Source organism: Protopterus annectens, chromosome 2.part0, assembly GCF_019279795.1.
Source record: "Protopterus annectens isolate FY-2018-M chromosome 2.part0, PAN1.0, whole genome shotgun sequence".
NCBI lineage: Eukaryota > Metazoa > Chordata > Ceratodontiformes > Protopteridae > Protopterus > Protopterus annectens.
Genome location: NC_056728.1, coordinates 1,337,370,793 through 1,337,393,787, shown reverse-complemented (window position 1 = coordinate 1,337,393,787; position 22,995 = coordinate 1,337,370,793). Strand labels below are relative to the sequence as shown.

Here is a 22,995-nt window from a genome sequence, read left to right as displayed (position 1 = left end):
AGTTGTCTCTTAACACATGCTTTTTTTTTCTCCCTTTCAGTCTGTAAACCACAGATGCATCAGACTTGGCTTAGGGAGCTGTGTCAAATAGAATGAAAGTTGAGAGCCCCTGGAAGAAGAAAGGCAAGTAAATATCGATAGATATTAATGAAATGGTGGCTCTAATAAATGCTGTCAAGTCTCTGAACCATATTTGAACCCCCTAGCCCTCTACTAGTAATCTCTACCAACACTACAGTGATGTGGTACATAAAAGAAACTAGGGGGAACCAGGTCCTACCCCTTTTGCAGACTTACTGTAGAAGCCTGGGATTTAGCAACTCAGTTGAGTCTGTCCCTCCAGGCTAACTACAGCATGTTAGAGAAAGTTACTGTTGCCAACAAGTTGAGCAAGACCAGGACAGACCCTTGTTAATGGAAGCGGCACCATGATCTTCCAGGAATTGGTCCATTTGTGTGGAAGTCTTCAAACAGATCTGATTATCTCCAGTCACAGCAGACAATTACAGAATTTCTGCTCTTGTACTCCTTGCCATCAGACCTGGAAGGCAGATGCCTTTTCATTCCTATTGACAGGAATTTTCCTTTATACTTTTCCACCCTTTTTCCTAATATGCAGGGTTCTTCTCCAGGTGTAAATTATTCCCCAAAAAATAATTGTGGTAACACTCGATGTTTTTCATGTTTCACTGTTGCAGTCATCACACCTGGTTTATCTGCCTGCAGGTAGCCCTCAGTCGGCTCGAATACCAGTCTTGGGATTTCTCCGTTGGTTGCTGTCGCCTCTTCAATGATGTCAGGTCATCAGGGTATAAAACATGCAGCTGACGCCATTATCCCAGTCTTTCTTGCCGAGAAGGAGCCCGAAGCAGAAGCAGTTTGCAAGTGCCGGTCGGCCGCTACCTGAAATTTTTGTTTTTTCAAGTTTCAGACCCGAAGTCTTCTAAAGCTAAGTACCCCATTGGGGATTCTTTTTTCTTGCTCTAACCGATGTCAGAAAAAATTAACAATTGTCTTGCCTGTGGAAAGCAAATCCCTCACAGAGATTTTAATTCTTACTGTGTCACCTGTTTAGGCCCAGACCATGATGTCCCTCGCTGTCAGTTTTGTGCCTTATTTAACGCCCGAACCATTCGTCGTCGGGCTGTTTTTGTAGCTAAATTCTTTCGCTGTCATTCTCCGTATTCCGAAATGGCTTCAGTAAGCCATCCGATTTCCGATCTTCCGAAAAAAGTGCAAAGACAGAGACAGACTGCATAGATCAAAAACTGCCGACGATGCTTCCGCTAAGCTAGTCGCCATTCTGCCGGTACTCAGTGAGGTGCCTTTGCAGCCCCTGATGCCTGCTTCTACAGATTTGCAGGTCTCTGCTGAGACCCATTCAGAGTCTGGTATGCCGCGAGATGCTTCTTCAACTATGGAACCTGCGGATGTCTCTACCTTGGATGGATCCGGAGCTGCTGTGCAGGCACCGGCTTCAGAGGGTGTATTCTGACCTACCGATATTCATATTAAACCGACAACTTCATTTCCAACTAAAACTACCCAGTTTCTCAGGCCCAGAGTTCGGACTACACCTAGAAAACTGATGTCCAAAGCACATGCTTAACCTCCCATGCCACAAAAACAAATGCTTAGAATGGCTGAAGACCTTATTACTCTAATTAGGGGAAGCCAGCCATCCCCCTGCCAAAAGACAAAGAATTGAATTTCTTTCTGATTCTACAGACCAGGAGTCTGATGACTCTGACCCTTCCGATTACTAGGACATACCCTTATCTACCTATGAGGACTCTGATGCAGAGGAAACAATTCCCTCTGCCTCCCCTCCAGAGGATTTTTCTTTTGGCGAAACCTTGCATACCTTAAGAAATAATTTCTGCTGGGAATGCCAGGACTGTCCTCAGTCCAAAAAGAGACTCTGGAAATTTTTAGATTTACCTCGGCACAGGCCTCTAGCTATACCCCCTGTCCTGCATATTGTAGATTATGTCTTCTTGGAGTCCAGTCTTACTCCTGACACCTTACCACCAGCTCCTAGAAAACCCAACAGGTACAACAGAGTACCTGACTCTCACAAATTTCTCTTTAGGAATCCTACTGTGGATCCAGAGATCATTTCCCAGGGACCTAAAGGCATTAAGTCTACTACAGCCAAAAACCCTACTCCTTCAGACAGGGATGCTAGAGTTTTAGACAGATGGGGTAAGAAGGTATATACCTATGCAACTCTTGCCATCAGAGCTTTGAATTGCCAGTTTCACATGATGAAGTTCCAGCAACATATTATGGAACTAATTAAGCAAAAAATAGTGTTATTTGCAGATTGTGCAGAAAATAAAGATTTACAAGGGTTAATGCATTCTGCAAACCAAGTTAGTAAACAGACATTGCAGTGTGGGTTTGATGCTTTAGAAGCATCTTGCAGGGCTGCTGTCACTAGGTCTGTACTGAGAAGGCATGCTTGGCTAGAGGAACTAGTCTTGCCTGATCATGTCAAAGCAAAATTACTAGATGCTTCATTAAATCAGAAGCGTTTGTTTGGCACAAAAGCAGAAGAAGTTCTTAAAAAGATGGAAGAAAAAGCTAACTCTATGCAAATCATCAACGATTTCTTACAGGTGCAGCCACCTAGATTCATTAGGTCTTGGCCTTCAAAAAACTGGTCCTTTCCAGTCCTTCTCAGGCCTTATCACTCCAAACCCAGGGGAAACAGACCACCAAGACTACAGTCTCAGGGTATGCAGATATCTAAACAATGGAGTGTTTCCACCTCAAAATCAGGGAGTGGTAAGCCACCCCATATGGAAAAAGTTCACAATGACTTTCCAATGATCCTTCCCATGCATGCCCAAGTACTTGCGCCCCTAGGAGGAAAACTCGCCCTTCATGCAAAAAAATGGATGTTGATTACTCAGGACCGATGGATTCTAAACATTGTATCCTAGGGATAGATATTCTACTTACACTCACTGCCAACTACCAGACCTTCCTCCAAACCAGTGGCCAGAGGTGCAAAAGCAAGTACTTTCTCTTTTCCATATCAGGGCTATTCTGCCTGTTCCAGTAGAACAGGGGGGACAGGGTTTCTACTCCAGACTGTCCCTGGTGCCCAGAAAAAGAGGGCTCTTGGCACCCTATCCTGGATCTGTCTATTCTCAGCACCTTTCTGGTGGTCCCAAAATTCAGAACGCTTACACTGCAACAGCTTCTTCCTATGCTAGCCAAGGATGCCTGGTTAGTCACCCTAGACTTAAAAGAAGCTTATCTGCACATCCCCATAAGGGAGTCTTGCAGGGAATATCTACGATGTTCATCGTGTTTCACTGTTGCAGTCATTACTCTTGGGTTATCCTGCAGGCAGGCTACCCTCGGTTGGCCAGAATTCCAAAGTCTAGGTCCGGCGTCAGTTGCTGTCGCCTCTTCCCTGATGTCAGTGCGCCAGGGGTATAAAAGATGCAGCCGATGACATTTTCTTCAGTGTTTCTTGCCCCAGATGTCAGGTGCCCCCAAAATGGTAGGCTGAAAAATATGACAATAAAAAAGCATGCATCAAAATAACATTTCCTTAATCTACAAGCAAATACACCAAATAGGTTGTATAGGATAGAGAAGTGCAGATAAGACCCAGCAAAGAAAAGGGGAGTGGTGGGAGGGTAACCTGGACTGCAGCAGTGAATACACTCGGACATCTACATTTATGGTAGGTACACAACTGTACTATGTTCATCGTGTTTCACTGTTGCAGACATTACTCTTGGGTTGAATCCCAAAGCTGAGGAAGGGTGGCTGGGCTAAATAGGATTAAGAGAGGCTATGAGGCTATGCAGGACAGCAGTGGCAAAGCTTGCTTTGGACTTAGAGTAAAGAGGTAAGTGGTAGTGCTTTGTGAAGGTGTGCACTGAACTCCAAGTTGCAGCCTCTAAGATATCTTTGGTTGGTACTCCTCTGAGGAAGGCTGCTGAAGTGGCTGCTGCTCTGGTGGAATGAGGCCTAATGCCCTTAGTCACTGATTTGCCATGTTGAAAATAGCAGAAACGGATGCAATGGCCTATCCATTTTGAAACAGTCTGTTTTGAGATAGCCTTTCCTTGTGATCCTGCAGCATAACTATCCTTTACATGGGAAAACCTCTCAATTTATGCCTTTCCTCCTCTGCCCCTCCTGTCGAGTACTACTCAAGATCAAACAGGATAGGCCAAGGGCAGTCCTTATTGCAACAGACTGGCCACGCCAGCACTGGTACCCACTCCTACGCAGTCTGACAGCAGTGCCACCCTGGCACCTACATCACACACCTTCCCTGCTGTCTCAGCAAGAGGGACAGATTTTGCATCCACAGCTGAAAACCCTAAACCTTGCAGCCTAGCTTATTCCCTAAATGCACTACCAGCATCTCTCAGCAAACAGGTGCTAGACGTCATCCTTGAGGCCAGAAGGCCTAGTACTAGGAAATCCTATGTTGAAAAGTGGAAAAGATATTGTTCTTGGAGTCAATCTCAGTCTCAAGGAAAGGACACAGCTGTGCCCAACTTACCTCAAATCCTTGATTATCTAGCAGAGCTGCTCCACAGAGGCCTGTCCTTCTCCTCCATTAAGATTAATGCCTCTGCCACCTCAGCTCATTATAATACTGAGCCTCCACTCTTTTCTCACCTTCTCATCAAACAATTCCTGAGAGGAGCTAACAATTTAAGGCCCCCTAGGATAGCTCCCACCCTGACCTGGGACCTTAACTTTGTACTGGAGAAGCTCACAATTCCTCCCTTTGAACCTGCTGCTTCAACAGAGTTAAAATTCCTCTCTTGGAAAACAGCATTACTCCTAGCCATTACTTCAACAAGAAGAGTGTATGAGTTACAGGCACTAATGGCGGTGGAGCCCTTCATTATTTTCCATGCTGACAGAGTTTCCCTCAGGACTATCCCTTCCTTTATGCCCAAGGTGGTATCCAGTGTGGCTGTAAACCAATCCATCCATTTGCCATCCTTTTTCCCTAATCCTCAGAATAAAGGGGAAAGGATCCTGCACTCCTTGGACGTGCACAGACAGTTCAGGTTCTACCTTGACAGGACTAAGCCTTTCAGAAAGTCTGACCAGCTGCTAGTCAGCTTTGCTACAGGGGTAGAGGGCAAGGTCATTTCAAAGCAAACCATTTCTAAATGGATAGCACAATGCATCCATTTCTGCTCCACTAGAGGTACTTCAACCTCTACGGTATTTCTCAGGGGAGTCCCTACCAGGGACATCCTGGAAGCTGCAACCTGGAGTTCTGTACTTACCTTCACCAAGCATTACCACTTACCTATTTTTTTCTAAATCCAGAGCTGGATTTGCTACAGCAGTCTTACAAGGCCTGCTAGCCAGCCCTAACACCTTTTGACTGCCTCCACCCTTCCTCAGCTTTGGGAATCAACCTAAGGTTGATGACTGCAACAGTGAAACACTAAGAACATAGTACAGTTGTGTACACTTACCATAAATGTAGATCTTCAAGTATTGCAGTCCTGCTTTCCCTCCCTCCATCCCCCTGTTTTTTTAATATCCTTTCTACCTATCCTCTTTATGGCCATATTTTATGGCAGGGGTATTTCCTTTTTACTGGAGGTGTTTCACACCAAGTAATAGCTTCCTATTTTGGGGGCTCCTGACATCTGGGGCAAGAAAAACTGATGTAATGGCGTTGGCTGTATGTTTTATACCCCTGACGACCTGACGTCATAGAAGAGGCGACAGCAACCGACGCAGAAATCCCAAGACTCTGGTATTCGGGCTGACTGTGGGCTACCTGCAGGCAGATAACCCAAGTGTGAAGACTGCAACAGTGAATACACTCGAACTTCTACATTTATGGTAAGTGTACACAACTGTACTTTTGGTTCTCCCTTCTTCTGAAAATGGCCAAGGTCAATTACCACACACCTCCTCACAGAAGGCAATTACTCAGTCAAGACAGGGGTTGGTTGAAACACCCCAACCTTCAACTTTTTCAGTTGACTTTAAGCAACGTTTTTGGATGTGCAGCAGGTAGTAAGGGAGGCAAAAAAACTGCTGCTAGAAAATAATTTTTGGGTAAGTGTAAGAGATTTTCTAGTTGGTGCCATAGTAAGGACCACGATGCTTTTCAGTCCAGAATGCCTCAGGTTCTTTAATATACATGTGAGTTATTATCCTCTGGCCTTTCCTACTCTTTTATCTAGATTAATCTCTCAGCCACATCTACTTGTCTGGCCTTAGACACCCTCCCCCTTTTTCCACCCAACTATTAGTCAAGCACGTTTTGAAAAGGCTATTACATATCCGGCCACCTAAAAGAAAGGTGGCTTAGCCTCTCACTGGGATCTTAATTTTCCTGAGAATAAATATACACCGTTTCTTTCTGAACCAGCTCATAAGGCTGATTTGAAGTTCTTATTTTGAGAAACTATTATTTATTGCTCTGACATCTGCAAGAAAGAATATCTGAGTTTCAGGTGCTTACAGGGCATTATTCCTATCTCAGTTTCCACAATTATAGGGTTACTTCGAGAACTAATCTTTCATTTATGCCTAAGGTTATTTTATAGGTTTTAAATTAAACCAGGTAAGTTATCTCCATGTTTTCTTTCCAGAGTTAAAAAATAATTTTGGCAAGACCAAAACCTTCAGGATTGCTCACCAGCTATTTGTCTCATGTGAAGGTAATAAAAAGGGTCAAGTGCTATCTAAATAGACAGTTTCTAAATGGTTGCCTCATGTTATTGATTTTTTTTGGTGTTATAACCTTGACAAGTCACTGTCAAGCAAAGTCAGGGTTCAGGACCCATTGTAGCAGGTCTCTGGCCACTTGTATGGCTTTTTGGAAAGAGGCAGACTGTAAAGATATTTTAAAGGCAGCAACTTGGTCATCTGTATATAATTTTACCAAGCAATACACTACATAGCTTCTTTGTGTCCAGAGCAGGCTTTGCTACGATTGTTCTCTAGCGGCTCCTGAACCCTGATCGAGCTCCTTCAGGCCTTCCTTTCTAAGCTCTGGTATTCATCCCATATGCCTTAGAGTAATGCAGCGGTGATCTTACAATGAGCATTGTGCGGTTTCTTAAATAAATCTTACCGTAACAGCAGATATTCAAATAGAGCACTGCTGAAGTAGCCACCGCCTTTCTCCATCCCCCTGTGTCTGCAATTTTTATACCAGGGTGTGGGATTTTATTACTTTGGATCCCATTTAGCAGGGCTCTAGCTTCTTCCTCCTCCTTCTGAGGCATGGATGTTTTGAAACTTTGGTACCCTAAGCTCTGATTTTCTTCAGCATTTCTCATGCATTTAAGAGGTGGGAGTGTGTGTAAGGTGCCCTGAAGCTTTGTAAGCTGGCTGGTCTGATTCTTTGCAGGACATCCCATATACCATAGGCTACTGCAGTACTAATTAAATGAAAATCTACATATTGTTATGGTAAGTTTTACTTACACAACTGTACTAGCTTTCAAGTGTAGAGTATTGAACTTACCTGGTAATTATATTCTTTAGTCATAGTGACTGAGCAGAAACCTATACAGTTATTACACATTTTTAAGCATTAGGAAATAAGCAGTGAAAACAATTCGGTGAACATCTTCTTTACCCCTGCAGTCTTCAGTCATCAGCCCCTCCCAGCTAATCGGTCCCTTCATTCTGTATCACTAGGGTGAGGGCTCACTGAGAGGAGACATCATTCAGTCAGCCATTGGGGTGGTTAGAGGGTTTTTCTTTTTGTTGTAATGTTATCCCTGTGGACACATGGCTTGTGGAGTGGAAGGGGGATGTACAATGGGCTGACTGCACTGGATGCCCCTCACTTCCAGTAGGGACATTTCCAGCAAGCAGCCTCGCCCCTTTCTCCAAGCACTGGAAGTGTCATCTCCCTCTCCTTCAGAGAAATCACACTTCCCTATATTCTCTCCAAGCACCCACAACCCTTCCTCCTCCCACCAATGGAAAGCAGGCCACAACCCTTCACTCCTATCCCTCCCTGCCTTGATCTGCCACTGCCAGGGTCACTATTTGAACCTCAGTTACTGGGGTGACAGTAAGGGTTCCATCCATCTGTGCCACAGAGCTGGGCTAAACCAGAATATCTTGATAACATAGTTCAGCACATTCATTTGCGCTGGGTGGTATGGAGGTTACATTGCAAAGATATTATGTTGTACAACATGTATTAGAATTTGATTCTTATCTGCCCCCCCCTTCCGTGGCCAAATGCCCCAACATTCTTCTTAGTTCCCTCTAGGACCCAAAGAGTATGCGTGGAGTCATGAGACATGGCAAGTGGTTTTCAGTTGTGCATGTTATGCTTGAGAAGGAGGAAATGGCAGCTAGAAAAGGATTTGTCATGTTAGCATGAAGGATCTGGGGTTCACAGTTTAAAACTGGGACAAGTATTATCCATTATTTGCGGATTACTCAGCTTTTCTGTTCTGCTAAGCACATGGACAGATGCCAAGGCCAAATTTAACCTACCTTTTCATTCTTTTAGTAATGGATAACTGAGTCAGACTTCAAATTGCATATCTTTTAAATGCATACTTTTCTCCTTCATGACAACAGCAAAATAATAGTAATGATAATAGCAATAACAATCAATAGACAGTCAGTCAGTCAATCACAGCTGCTCAAAATCACCGCCATTCAAGGCGATACCTTTCACGTTGTACTTAACATTAATTGGCAAGCTATACATCTTAGGAGGATCTAAGATTTGGTATTACTGATCAAAATTGCATAACTGCATGTAACAAACTGCTTTATACTAGATATAGAGCTAAACATTATCTTACAAATAAAGCTAGTCACCCTAGTCATTTGTTCTACTAAAACAGTTGTATCATCTTTTAGTCAGGGCCAACAGGAAACTTGTCTAAATATTCCTGAGGCCTATTTTCAGCCACAATGTTATTACGGCTGAAGATCACACATAAAACAGATAAAGCATCAGCGTATCAAGTGAGGTAACCGGACATCACATTTCTGTTAAAGTGAGAATAGCCGGTTCATTTTTGTACTAGACGACATACTTTATGAACAGTAGCTAGCACAGTTACATTTGCACATGCTTTGTCTTTTGCATGCCTTAACTGCTTCACTGCAAGTGTGAAGAATAATCAGAAACGCCAATGAATATGTTGCTCGGGTAGGCATATCTATTTTGGAGTGGGTAGAAATTGTTGAATTCAAATTAAAAAAAAAAAAACAGTACGACTGTTTTCCTCTATTTCTTTTATAACAGAGTCACTTGTATAGCTAACACAACTAGTGTACTAAATATATAATTCATTGTGCAGTAAAGAAACCTAAATTAATGTGAATTTGCAGTTAGAAAGGTAATGCACTGACCACCGTTACATTCCTGCTTCTTCTGCGTGATTCATACAGTTGGTTGTGAGATGAGATTTCTACCTTGCATGGGACTTTTCTATCACTCAGTGTAGGCAGAGTTTTATCCTACAGGATTGAGTACTTGATGGCAGTCATTGTAGCAAATATTTAACTCATTTATTTGGAGGAATGTTGTAAAGAAAAGGACACCTTTTTCTTTTTAATTGCTATCAAAAATACCTTTTAGGAGTTACTCAAGTAAGGGTTTTGAGGGTCAGTGTGGGTGTGTGTGTGTGTGTTTATAGTGACCTTGGACTGTAAATAATATGTTTGAGGGATGTGGAGGGATCTGTCTTCAGGTACGCAGACAGACTCTTTTCTGGATTATACATGGAAATAACATCTTGACCAATAACTCCAACATCCACTCTATTTTGTTATATCTTGGTAACAATGATCTTATTTTTTTTTTTATCTTCTTAATCCACTTTCTTTGAATGTTGTCTCATAGCTCAGTATGGTTATGTAATTCTTGTACCAGAGTAAACTTGAATATGTTTTCATGAAATAAATGGACAGTAGCTTTATTTATGTATGTATTTATTTATTCAGTCATGCATTCATACATGTCTATTTGTGTGTATGTATGCATTTATTTATTGTGATTTCTGAATCCACTTTAAATTTTAAGACATCTATATTTATTATCATTAGAGTGCATATTACTATAAGACCAAATAAATGTTACAAACGTGCCAGAGACCTGGATGTGACATCCCGGAGCAAACGTATTAGTAAAGAAAAGGATTACTTGAGAACATCATTCTAAGATCATATATACTGAGTAAAACACATAGCATATGTCATAATACAGTTAAATCGTGAAAACACATATAACAAAACAAAATAACATCTTAACTGTAATGTAAATTATACAGTGACTGGCCATTAATATTCCAAAACAAGCACACTGATTGATCAGTCCAACCAGCATGCCTGTTATAAATTGAGCATATAACAGTGTAAAAAAGTCCGGTCTTTGGAATTTCTTTCATTGTTTGTGTCTTTTGGCTTTTCCCGGTTAGGGGTCACCACAGCGGAACTCTGGTCCGCTAATGATTGGCAGTTGATTCTTACATACCGGCTTGCCAGGCCTGATGCACAACCTTCAATGAAGGAAAGCCCATTCACGCATGTGACGCTCTAGCTGAGAATTGAACCAGACAGCGTCTTACTGTGAGGAGACAACGCTACCGCAGCACCACCACCGCGGGTGGAATTTCTTTCATTAATATATGCTATTGAAATTTTTACTTTTCTTTCATTTTTTTATTTTAAAAAATAAACTTACAGAAAAAACAGAGACTTAAAATGAACAAGAGAAACAGGACAGAGACAAATACAAGGATAATAGTACTTTATAGAAAACTAGAAAAAACATACCTGTTTATCCTTATATTTTTTCTCTCCATCTCTCCCGTTCATTTGAAATCTCCAGACTTCATTGTTTTAATTAAAAAAAAAAACAGAAAAAAACCAATGGAGATCTTTCTTTCTCCTTTGCTTCTTTTACACACCACTGATGTTCTGCTTAAGCATGGGAACGAAAGTCCCCTGCACATGCGCAGTACATCAGGAAAGCTCCAGGACACGGGAGAATGCAGAAGAGCACCACAGTGCAGTTTTACAAGGACATTATTTAAGAAAAGTAAGTAACATTTTTCTTAAATAATGTCATTGTATAATAGCAATAACCCATGGCTGGGTGTGGGTAATGCAGTATTTACCCACAGTTGGCTTGGTGCGCCTTCATGAACAAACCATGCGAACTGTGGGTAAATCCAACATTACCTACACCCAGCCTTGGGTTATTACTATACTACATCACACTGTCTGAGTCAGAGAACAAATACTCCCAGCTCCTCTACATATAGAAAGAAAAGCAGATGTTTTTCGTGTTTCACTGTTGCAGTCATCACATTTGAGTTATCCTTGCCAGGGTAGCTCTAGGCTGACCCGAATACCAGAGACTTAGTATTTTAGTCTCAGTTGCTGTCGCTTGAGGACTGACGTCAGGTCATCAGTAGTATAAAGTAAAGCAGCCGACACCATTGCGTCAGTCTTTCTTCCCATGGAGCCCAAAGCAGAAGCAGTTCACACGAGTGCCGGTCGGCCACTACCTGAGTTTTCATCTCCAAATTGAAGTTGAACTCTTCTAAAGCTAAGTACCCCGTTGGGGATCCTTTTTTCTTGCACTAACCGATGTCAGAAAAAGTTAATTTTCTCGCCTGTGGAAAACAAATACCACGCCGAGGCTTCCACTCTTACTGCATTACTTGTTTAAGCCCAGACCACAACATCCCCTGTTGTCACTTCTGTGCTTTGTTCAACGCCAGAACTATTCTTCGTTGGGCCCTTATTGTAGCCAGATATTTTTGTTTACAGTCCTCAAATTCCAATATGGCTTCAGTAAGCCATCTGACAGCAGATCTTCCGAAAAAACATAAAGATAAAGACAGAGACAGACCGCACAGGTCCAAACCTACTGACGATGCTTCCATTAAGCTAGTCGTCAGTCCTCTGGTACTCAGTGAGGTGCTTTTGCAGCCCCCGATGCCCGCTTCAGTTGATTCACAGGCTGCTACTATGACCCTTTCAATGTCTGGTATTCTGCAAAACTCTTCTTTGGCTAAGCATCCTGTGGTTGTCTCTACGTTGGATGGGTCTTCCGAGGAAGTCCTTCGCAGTACCAAATCTTGACACAAACCGACGTCATCTTTTGCAACTGCCATTCTTTCAAAACCGACCGAGTTTCTTAGGCCCAGGGTTCGAACCACACCCAAGAAACTGACGACCCACTCTCAGGTGCCTGCTACCTTGCCTCAGTCTCAAATACTTAAAATGTCAGAAGACCTTATCATGCTGATCAGGGAAAGCCAAGCTAGCCCGTAAAAAAGGAAAAGAGATCTGTCCCCAGTAGTTTTGTCTGAACAAGAGTCAGATGAATCTGATGCATCTGACTATGAAGACATGCAACCCCTCTCCACTTATGAGGATTCTGATGCAGAGGACTGCATTCCTTCAGCCTCTCCCCCAGATGATTTTTCCTTTGGGGAAACCCTGCATACTTTAAGGGAGCATTTCTAATGGGAGAGTCAGGGCTACCCTCAGTCTAAAAAGAGACTTAGGGAATTCCTAGATCTTCCACAACACAGACCCTTGGCCATTCCTCCAGCCAGTCCTGGATGTTGTGGAGGATGTTTTCCTTGAATCCAGCTTGACTCCTGATGCCCTACCTCTTGCTACCAGGAAACCAGACAGGTACTATAGAGTCCCCTGACTCACACAAATATATTTTTAAAAATCCAGCAGCTGAACCTGAGGTCATTTCTCAAGGGCCAAAAGGGATTAAAGCAACCTCTGCTAAGAATCCCACCCCCTCAGACAGGGATTCCCGAGCACTGGATAGATGGAGTAAAAAAGTATACACCTCAGCTACTCTTGCTATCAGGGCTCTAAATTGAAAGTTCCATATGCTGAAATTTCAGCAACATACCTTGAACTCCTTAAACAAAAAATGTCTTCCTTTCCTGCTTGGGCAGAATCTAAAGATTTACATGACTTACTGCATTCTGCAAGTCAAGTAAGTAAACACAATTTGCACTGTGGTTTTGACACCCTAGAAGCTTCCTGCAGGGCAGCAGTCACTGGAGCTGTCATTAGAAGACATGCATGGCTTAAGGAACAACCCCTACCAGACCATGTCATATCTAAATTGTTGGATGCCCCCTTCCACAAAGTTAACTTATTTGGCACCAAGGCAGAAGAGGTCTTAAAAAAGATGGAAGAAAAAGCAAAATTTATGCAAACTGTTAAGGATTTCTTACAGGTTCAGCCCCCTAGGTTCAGCAAGCATTGTCCCTCCAAGCACAGGTCCTTTCCTGCTCTGAGTAAACCGGCCCAGCCTAGGCCCTGTGGAAACAGACCCCCCCAGACAGCAGCCCCAGGGAATGCAGAGATCTAACCAGTGGACTACCTCTACTTCAAAACCAAGGAGTTCTAAGCCACCCCATTATGGTAAGAATTCACAATGACTCACCTCCTCCACCCCCCCCCGCCCACCTTCACTTACCCCTAGGAGGAAAATTATCCTTTCACTCAAGCACCTGGGCCACCATTACCAAGGACCAATGGGTTTTGAACATTGTGTCTAAGGGATACAGATTTTTCCTTCCACACCCTTCCAACCCCAAAAGGGTTCCCAGATCTACCACCAAATCAGTGGGCATTGGCTCAAAAGCAAATATTTTCCCCACTCTCTATGAGGGCAGTAGAGCATGTTCCTGCAGAACAGATAGGCCAAGGCTTCTACTCCAGACTTTTCTGGTGCCCAGAAAAGAGGGCTCTATCCACGATCTATTCATTGTAAACACCTTCCTGGTGATCCCAAAATTCAAAATGCTCATCCTCCAGCAGCTGCTACCCATGCTGTCTAAGGACACTTGGCTAGCCAGCCTAGCTGTAAAAGAGGCCTACCTCCACATTCCTATCAGGAAATCATGCAGGAAATATCTCCGCTTCAGGGTAGCATCTCAACACTTTCAGTTCTCTGAGTTTCCCTTTGGCTTATCTGCTGCTCCCAGAGTTTTCAAAAAAATGTCTGGCTCCGGCCATTGCCTTTTGCAGACAAAGAAATCCAAACAGGTGCCCACCCAAAGGATACTCTTCCTGGGAGCAAGTCTGGACACAGCTTCCCAGATGACATACCTTAAACCGGAGAAACAAGTTTTCCTCACAGCCTACTTTTCTCAACTAGCCACCAGGCCCCAGCTATCTGCAAGGAAGATCCTGCAAGCTCTGGGGTTCATGGTGTGTGGCATACTACTCATTCCATATGCCAGACTGCATATGAGGAAACTTCAATGGTACCTAAAGAGCCTTTGGTGTCAACACTCTCAAGACGTGGAAACTCTTCTACCTATAATTTCTTGCTTCAGAAAGGAATTTCTTGGTGGGCAACAGCATGCTCCCACAACAAGGGACTGCCCTTCTCCCCACCCCTGCCACCCAGACCCTCACCACAGATGCATCAGACAACACTTGGGGTGCACACCTGAATGGCAGGTGCATACAGGGCCAATGGAGCCCACAGCAAATCCCTCTTCACATCAGTCAAAAACAGATGATGGCTGTGCAGCACACCTTGATAGCTTTCAAACCCTTTCTCTCTCTGGGGGATCTCCTGATCAAAACAGACAACACCACTGTGATGTGGTACATCAACAAGCAGGGAAGGAATCACTCCTACCCTCTATGCAGGCTGGCCATGACCCTTTGGCTCACAGCCTCTTCCATGCAACTACACCTGTTAGCATAATTCCTACCAGGCTCTCTCAACTCTATAGCAGACCAATTAAGCAGAAACCTTCTGGACCCACATGAGTGGCAACTCAACAGAAGTACATTTACCCTAATAACTCAGAAATGAAGAACCCCGAAGGGCGACCTCCTTGCCTCCTACACCAACCATCAGCTCAGCAAATTCTGCACCAGGGAGCATCACTGCATGACTTGGAAAATTAATGCCCTGTCCTTTCCATGGGTCAACCTCTCAGTCTATGCCTTTCCTCCCCTACCTCTCATACCCAGGGTACTGCTCAAAATAAGGGAGGAAAAACTAAGGACCATTCTTATAGCTCCAGGCTTGCCTTGGCAACACTAGTACTCCTTGCTGCACAACTTGTCCCCGCTGCCTCCATGGCATCTTCCTCAGGTTCCAAACCTCCTGACGCAGAGGGAAGGGGAATTCATGCATCCCAATTGCAGACACTCAGTTTGATAGCTTGGCTTATTCCCTAACCCTGGACCAATCTTCCATCCTCAGTAAACAGGTTCTGGATGTTATCCGTGAGGCCAGACGCCCTAGCACCAGAAAGCCTTATGCAGATAAATGGAAAAGTTTCTGCACCTGGATCCAAGCTAAGGGAGCCAATATGGCACAGTCCTCCATCCCTCTCATCCTGGATTACTTATCTGACCTACTACACAGTGTTCTCTCCTTCCCCTCCATAAAAATTCATGTCTCTGCTATTTCTGCTCATTTCCCCACTGAGCAGTCCCTTTTCTCACATCCTTTGATCAAACAGTTACTGAGAGGGGCTAGCAACTTGAGGCCACCCAGAAGAGCACCAACACCAGATTGGGATCATAACTTTGTCTTGGAAAAGATCACCCTGCCCCTTTCAAACTAGCTTCTTCTGCAGAGCTAAAATTTCTCTCCTGGAAGACAGCATTCCTTCTGGCCATCACTACAGCCAGAAGAGTCTCTGAGCTGCAAGCACTCATGGCTGTGGAACCCTTCATCATCTTCCATGCAGACAGGGTATCCCTCAGAACTAACCCGTCCTTCATGCCCAAGTTGGTGTCCAGTGTGACTCTCAACCAATCCATTCATTTTCCCACCTTCTTTCCTAATCCTCAGAACAAGGGGGAAAGAACTCTTCACTCTCTAGATGTGCAGAGACAGCTCAGATTCTATTTGGACAGGACCAAATCCTTCAGAAAGTCTGATCAATTGCTGGTTAGCTTTGCTACAGGGGCAGAAGGCAAAGCCATTTCCAAATGGATACCACACTGCATCCATTTCTGCTACAAACAGCATGGAAAGCCTCCCCCAAGGGGGTCAGGACACACTCCACCAGAGCAGCCTCAACCTCTGCAGCTTTCCTCAGTGGAGTCCACACCAGGGACATCCTGGAGGCTGCCACCTGGACATCTGTTCACACCTTTGCCAAGCATTACCACTTGCCTCTCTTCTCCAAATCCAGGGCAGGCTTTGCCACTGCAGTCTTGCAGGGCATCCTAGCCAGCCCCCAGTCTTCTCGATTGCCTCCACCCTTTTCCTCAGCTTTGGGAATCAACCCAAATGTGATGACTGTAACAGTGAAACACGAAGAACGTAGTACAATTGTGTACACTTACCATAAATATAGATGTTCGAGTGTATTCACTGTTGCAGCCCTGGTTTCCCTCCCTCCATCCCCATTTCTTCTCTTTCTCCTTTTATTACCATTCTAACTTGTTGTTCTCCTTTCCTTACAAGGGACATATTGGTATTTATTTTCCACTGGTGGGGTACTTCCACCAGAACCTGGCCTCCTACTTTGGGGGCTCCTGACAGGTTAGGGAAAGAAAAACTGATGTAATGGTGTCGACTGCCTTACTTTATACTATTGATGACCTGACATCAGTCCTCATGCGACAGCAACCGATGCAGAAATACTACGTCTCTGTTATTTGTGCTGGCCGAGGTCTACCCTGGCAGGGATAACCCAAATGTGATGACTGCAACACTGAATATACTCGAACATCTACATTTATGGCAAGTGTACACAACTTTACTTGAATTTTATTCAACAAATGTCACATTATAAATAAAGTTCTTCAGTATAACAGTTTGACTAAAATTAGGATTCATAATATTTTCAAGCAGTCCACGTACTGCATTAGGTATCCAAGGTGCTGCAAATGAATAAAATAAGAAATGCAGAAAGAGAGAGAGAGAGAGAATGAAGAGTTACACCTGAAATGGCAAACAAACGTATCCTGTTGTATAGAATGAAGAGCCAGAAAGAACAATGCCTAGATGAAAAGTAAAGTGACAAGAATATGTTGACTATATCAACACTGCATACCAGAAATCAAAACATAAAAAATGCTTTTGGTTCTAAAAATCCAATAATCTGAAAATGCTAAAGAAGCTGCATTGCTTGCAGATGTCTAATAATCTCAAAGTCAAAGTGCTAATGATGCAAGAATTGCCACTTTAAAGTTGACTTGTTAATGTACTTATAATAATGTACTCACTGTTTCTCTTATTCTGGGGAAGGTATGCGTTCTCAAGGGTTAGCAGTATCAATCAACTGAATTCAGAGTTCTAAACTAATTTAATAAAAATTAGTAGGCTACAAAGTGTATCCTCACTAGAAGAAAATCATATGAATGAGGGTTTTCATTTTTACTGAGAATAATATAAGCCTAAAAAGACACTTGAAAACAATATTATTCTGTACTTGCTCAAAATATTACCATCAGTAGGTTATCAAGTAACCAAATGTTAGAAAATCTTGTACAGGTAAAAAAAAAAAATAGCCAACCATAGACTTACAGCATAACTTATAAATGCAGGTAGCTCTTGACCTGGACAAATGCATAGGTAATCTAGACAAGTCAAAAACCTCTAAACAATTTATTTAAAAAATTATGTTATGGATAAACTGCCTTTAGCTTTATTTGGAAAAAATCTTCTAAGGAAGAAGTACCTTCTATGCAGGTAACCTGCTTCGTGGAAACAGTCTCCACCCTATCTGTAATTTCAAGAATTAGATATAAGAAGCAGAATCTCTTAAAAAACAAATAACGTTCACTATATGTACATCTTGATCTGAAGAAATCTATTTAATTGTTGCTATGCTTCCCAAATATGTTGTATCTTCTTCTTCTTTTGGCTTTTTCCCAGTTAGGGGTTGTCACAGCGGATCATGTGTCCGCTCATGATTGGCAATAGAGTTTTACAGTGTCGAGTTGCCAGCCCGGCGCCCAACCTTCCATGGGAGTCACACATATGCACGCACTCACATCTAGGGCCAATTTAGAGTATTCAACCCACTTACAGCATGTCTTTGAGATGTGGTTGAAAACCGGAACACTCGGAGGAATCCCACGCGACCACAGGGAGGACATGCAGACTCTGCACAGAAGACTCCCCAGCTGAGGATCGAACTGGAGAACCTCTTGCTGTGAAACAGCAACACTAACCACTGCACCACCATGGCCAAATCTTCACCAAGCTATTTGTAGACTTGCTATGGATGGGGCAATTTTTATAACCACCAGATCATCAACAGAGAGCAAAACACAATTATATTCTGTTTTCTGACTACCAGTTCACATACAAAGATGGCATATATTATGCAGCAAAAAACAGTGTTTATTAACCTCAAAATGTCTTGTTTACTGATGAAGATGTAGACACACTTTCCACGATGATAGCTACTGATGTAGGCATCTGGCCTGGGCAGAGTTACTTCATCACTGACAATAACAGCAAATGGCAGATCATATAGTGCAAAGCTTGTGAAATAAACAAAACCACTACTGTGGCACCATTAATCTGTAGTACCCAAGGCCATTAGCACTTAAAGCAGTTCACTAATCTGTTTAAAAAAGTAGTTGTAACGATCACAAAATCTCTTTTAACAAATTAACCTATTGCTGGGTCCCATATCCTATTCCACACAAACCATTACACAGTATCATCTTCAGCCATAGTTAATGTATTTCCTAAGTACTGTTTATGAAGCAAAACATAGTGCAATAATAAATAGTAGGCAGAGATGTAAAATAAGGTACTGCAAAATATGCAGGTTGTTTAAAGCACTGTCTCCTGAGAAGAATAACAACAATGCAAAATAATAAACTTCAAACTCAACACTTTATGTAAGATAAAATAACATAATATGTAAAATTAAAAAAGAGATTTCAGTACTGAAATATAAAATGCACACAAATACCAGTGTATGTTCAAAATTCAAAAAAACAAATTCAAGATATAAAAAAACAAAGAAGCAGCTTTGAGAGCCAAGCCACATATAGTCTCAAACATGCTATCTTACAACATTAAAAAAATCATAATCCACTAATATTCAAATTCTGCTGTATCCAGCCCGAGCAAGATAAAACCAAAACCTGATCAAATCATCCCAAATGATGTGGCAAAAAAAAAATAAAACAAAATATCAACAGTGAATTATTTTGAGGGGGAACAAAACATGAGCAAACAAGCAAACTGAGGGAAAATCAAAACAACAAAATACACGGATCATAGTTAATCAGCTGAAGGCTATCACAAACTGCCAATGGGAGTAAAGTAAAGTAAAGAAAATAAATCTTCTATGAAGCAAAGCCATCAAATATTGGATAGAATTGATTGTTCACCCATGATACAAGCATTAAATCCACCAAAGAAATATCTGCATCAAAACATTAAAGCGCACGTCTCTTGCACCTCATCAACCCTGTATCCCTTCCTTTGTAAAGTGTACATTTGTGAATACCATGAGATTTATCACGTAATGAAATGTGCATGTTATACTGCAATGTATGAATTATCCAGAGGTAAATGCTTCTGCAGGCATCTCAGTTCAGTAGTGCCTAGGTTTCTATGTAGCTCTTAAGAGATGCTGTTATGTTCGTCATTAGTGTTTCAGTTTAAATTACTGATAAACTGCAGCACATTTTACCTTGTCAGAAAGTCCAAGGACATTAGGAGTAGCTTACTTTTTCCTTAATCCCCGCTCCCATCCAAAAGAATTTGCTGAGACTTTCAAGCTCCCATACCTTTCAGAGAACAGCACTAACTCTAATCCTCTGTTTAACTAAGTAAACTGCTGAATATGAAGACACTGTCTTGATAAGCACTCAGTTACATTATCAGGGAACTGGGCATATCCTTCTTTTGACAACATACACTCCAATGACAAGTCAAGTCACTGTAAAGTGGAGAGGTATTCTTAGATTGTTTTTCCTCTGTCATGTTCCTTTATGACATTGTGCTGTTGGAAACAGTATTGTTAGCACATTTTAGAGCAAATGAAGACCACAATTAGTGAAATTAAATGTACCCCTCATGTCTGCAATGTATCTAATTATTTCGACCTTTTAGCTAGCTGATTACTTATTTACAATCTTTATTTCCGTGCTCTTGCTTGCTACTTAGGCAGCTGTTTGTAACAATTACATATGAACAACTCGTATACAAATTCTCCCAACTTCCTTATATGCATCCCATTTTGAAGTAGGTCAGTCCTTGCTACATGTATCTCTGTTTAAGCTGTAAGCTTGGTTATTGGGGTTATCCTTCCACTACTTATTTCTCCAGTACGCCTTCATCCAGTACTAAACTTTCTCCCTTTTCATATTTAATCCTGGCCAAATGTTTTAACTTTCCTTAATTACATCCTCTTCCCAAAATTTTGTGATGGGAAGTCTGAGAATTCGTATTTGCTTTCATCCTAGGCACCCTCTCTTTTTTAAACTCCATGCATTATTGATCAGTATTGTTCAGCAATAACACACCCTAATCATACTCATCAGGGGATACAGAAAAACTGTGCCTGCTGTCACGGCCAAACCAGAACACTGTTTACACTGCATGTGTGATGTGCCCTGATGCTGTTACCCATGCATGCAGTCAAGCTATTCTGCACTGCCAAGCCAATACACTGTTTATATTGCATGTGTGATGTGCCTTGATGCTGTTAACTACTTATGCAGTCAGGCCACTGTGCACTGGCAAGCCAGCACACTGTTTACATTGCATGTGTGATGTGCCCCGATGCTGTTGCCTATGCATGTGGTCAGTCCATTGTGCACTGCCAAGCCAGCACACTGTTTCCATTGCATGAGTGATGTGCTCTGATGCTGTTACCTGTGCATGCGGTCAGGCCATTGTGCATGGCCAAACCAGCTCACTGTTTACATTGCATGTGTGATGTGTCCCAATGCTGTTACCTATGCATGCAGTCAGGTCATTGTGCACTTTAATGAGCTTCTTGTTGCAGCTGCAGTACCAGCCTGTGGACAGATCATGTTAGCTCCCCACTCTGTCAGATTAAAATATGAAGAGCTGTAGTAAACACTGAATGTCCCGAAGCACCTATGACAGTCATGGCCCAAGCACAGAGGGAAAACTACTTTGCTGGTGGATTGTTGTAACTTAAGGCAATATTTATATATGCAGAAAAAATGTTCCATAACAGGGAAATGTCAAGGATTTCTAAGAGTGGAGTGTAGAGGTGTTACTAGAGCAATATAAGCTATCAAATGGACAGAAGATTTCAAAGGGGGCTGCTGACCAAAGCAGGGATGCAAAACACAATGGATAAGAGGTTATGACAATACTTGAATGTAGAATTGTGTGAAACATAGGATAGATTGGATACAGTAAATGAACATGATGTTTTGTCCTACACCAGATCTGAAAACATCAGAGTTTGAGCAGTGTACCTGTACTATAATGTGAATGTCATCAAAAAAAAAAAAAAAGAAAATGTTCAGCTCTGAGGCGATTTGAGCCAAGTCTACCCACTTTTGTTATACCTTAACAAGGTGTGCCACAGTCAGGGTGTCAGGCCAGCTCATTTCAGGGAGATGTTACACCTTTGCAGTCTTAAAGGAATTGAGCTCATGCCTTTGCTCAGTGACATTCTCCCAAACAGTAAATTAACAAGGTAAGCCACAGAAGAACTTGTACTGAGGATATCCGGAAAACACTTATCAGGTGACTGTTACATATTTGCAGACTGATAGGAAAAAAGGGGTATAAGCCTCAAGGGGTTTGAGTGCATGCCTTTCTTAGTGATGTTCTCTATTACCAGTACATTATAGCAAGGGAAGCTGTGGTAATAATCACACTGGAAGTGTCAGGAAAACATAGATCAGGAGATTGTTACACATTTGCAGGCTGATAGCAAAAATGAATGTCTCAAGGGATCTGTGCCCATGCCTTTGTCAGTGATATTCCCTATAGCAGTGGATTAGCAAGAGAAGCTATAGAAGAAGTTATTCTAAGGGGTCAAGAAAGCACAGTTCAGAAAAATATGGCACATTTGTAGACTAAAAGTCAAAAATTGCAAAACAAAAACACAACACTCAGGGGATTAGAGTCCTCCAAACCAGCGCACTGTTACTCTACAAATCGTTTCATGTGCAAACTGAGCCATGAAAGCAGTTTGACTAAAGGCAAAATCTTCACTCTATTTCATGTTTGCCTACTGCTGTGCAATGTCACTTAGCTCATTTGTGCAACCTATTGCAGCTAGTGCCTCTTTATGTTGGTCATGAATTTGGTTGAACTTAGTACTGCTGTCCAATATCAGTGTTGAAACTGGTAGAATAACAGACTTGGAATTATCATGCACTCTGTGCAGGATATAAATTCAAATTGCTGTACTTATCTAATGACTTCCATGATTTGAAAGAAAAGTACACATATTATGATGAACACACCAAAAATATGAGCCAATTCTGTAGACATTATTTGAATATCTGGAAAGTTAAGAGGTATGGGTGGGGTGTAATGGTCTTTTTGTTTTTTATTTAGAGAAGGGGAAAGCTGAGTAAAGAAGTAAGAAGTAAAGCAGAGGGGAAGGTAATGTAACGGAAAAGAGACACGACTGAAATGGTGTGGGTTAATACAATGAGTGAGGGGAACACAATGGTGAAGGAGACATTATACAAGTAGAGAAAAACAATGGTGAAAGGAGGATTGTAAAAACAGTGGTTGGCATAGACAAAAAAGACGGGTACCACTAGGCTGGGGAGTAGGACTGGGTATTCATTGGGTGTTCACAGATGCATTCTCTGCCAGCTTAGACTCAGTGGAAGATTGCTTATCACCTTGAGTACTGTCAACACTGGGTACTGGCTCAGAATGTGGAAGAAGGACTGGACAGGAATGTGACTCAGTGAGTCACCAGACCATGGTCTCTATACAACCAATGATGGCATCCAAACTCCTGTCTGTTATCTCCCACAGAAGCTTTGCCAGTTCCAAGTGGGTAACAGTGGTATCACCTGCAGTTGCACTGCTACCAA

General features: G+C 42.3%; 1 protein-coding gene across 3 annotated transcripts in view; it reads left to right on the top strand.

Annotated features, from left to right (window-relative positions):
- Positions 1-22,995, top strand: part of LOC122793475 (myosin VIIA and Rab interacting protein) — a 2,819,605-nt gene that overhangs the window by 147,572 nt on the left and 2,649,038 nt on the right. The window lies entirely within an intron of this gene.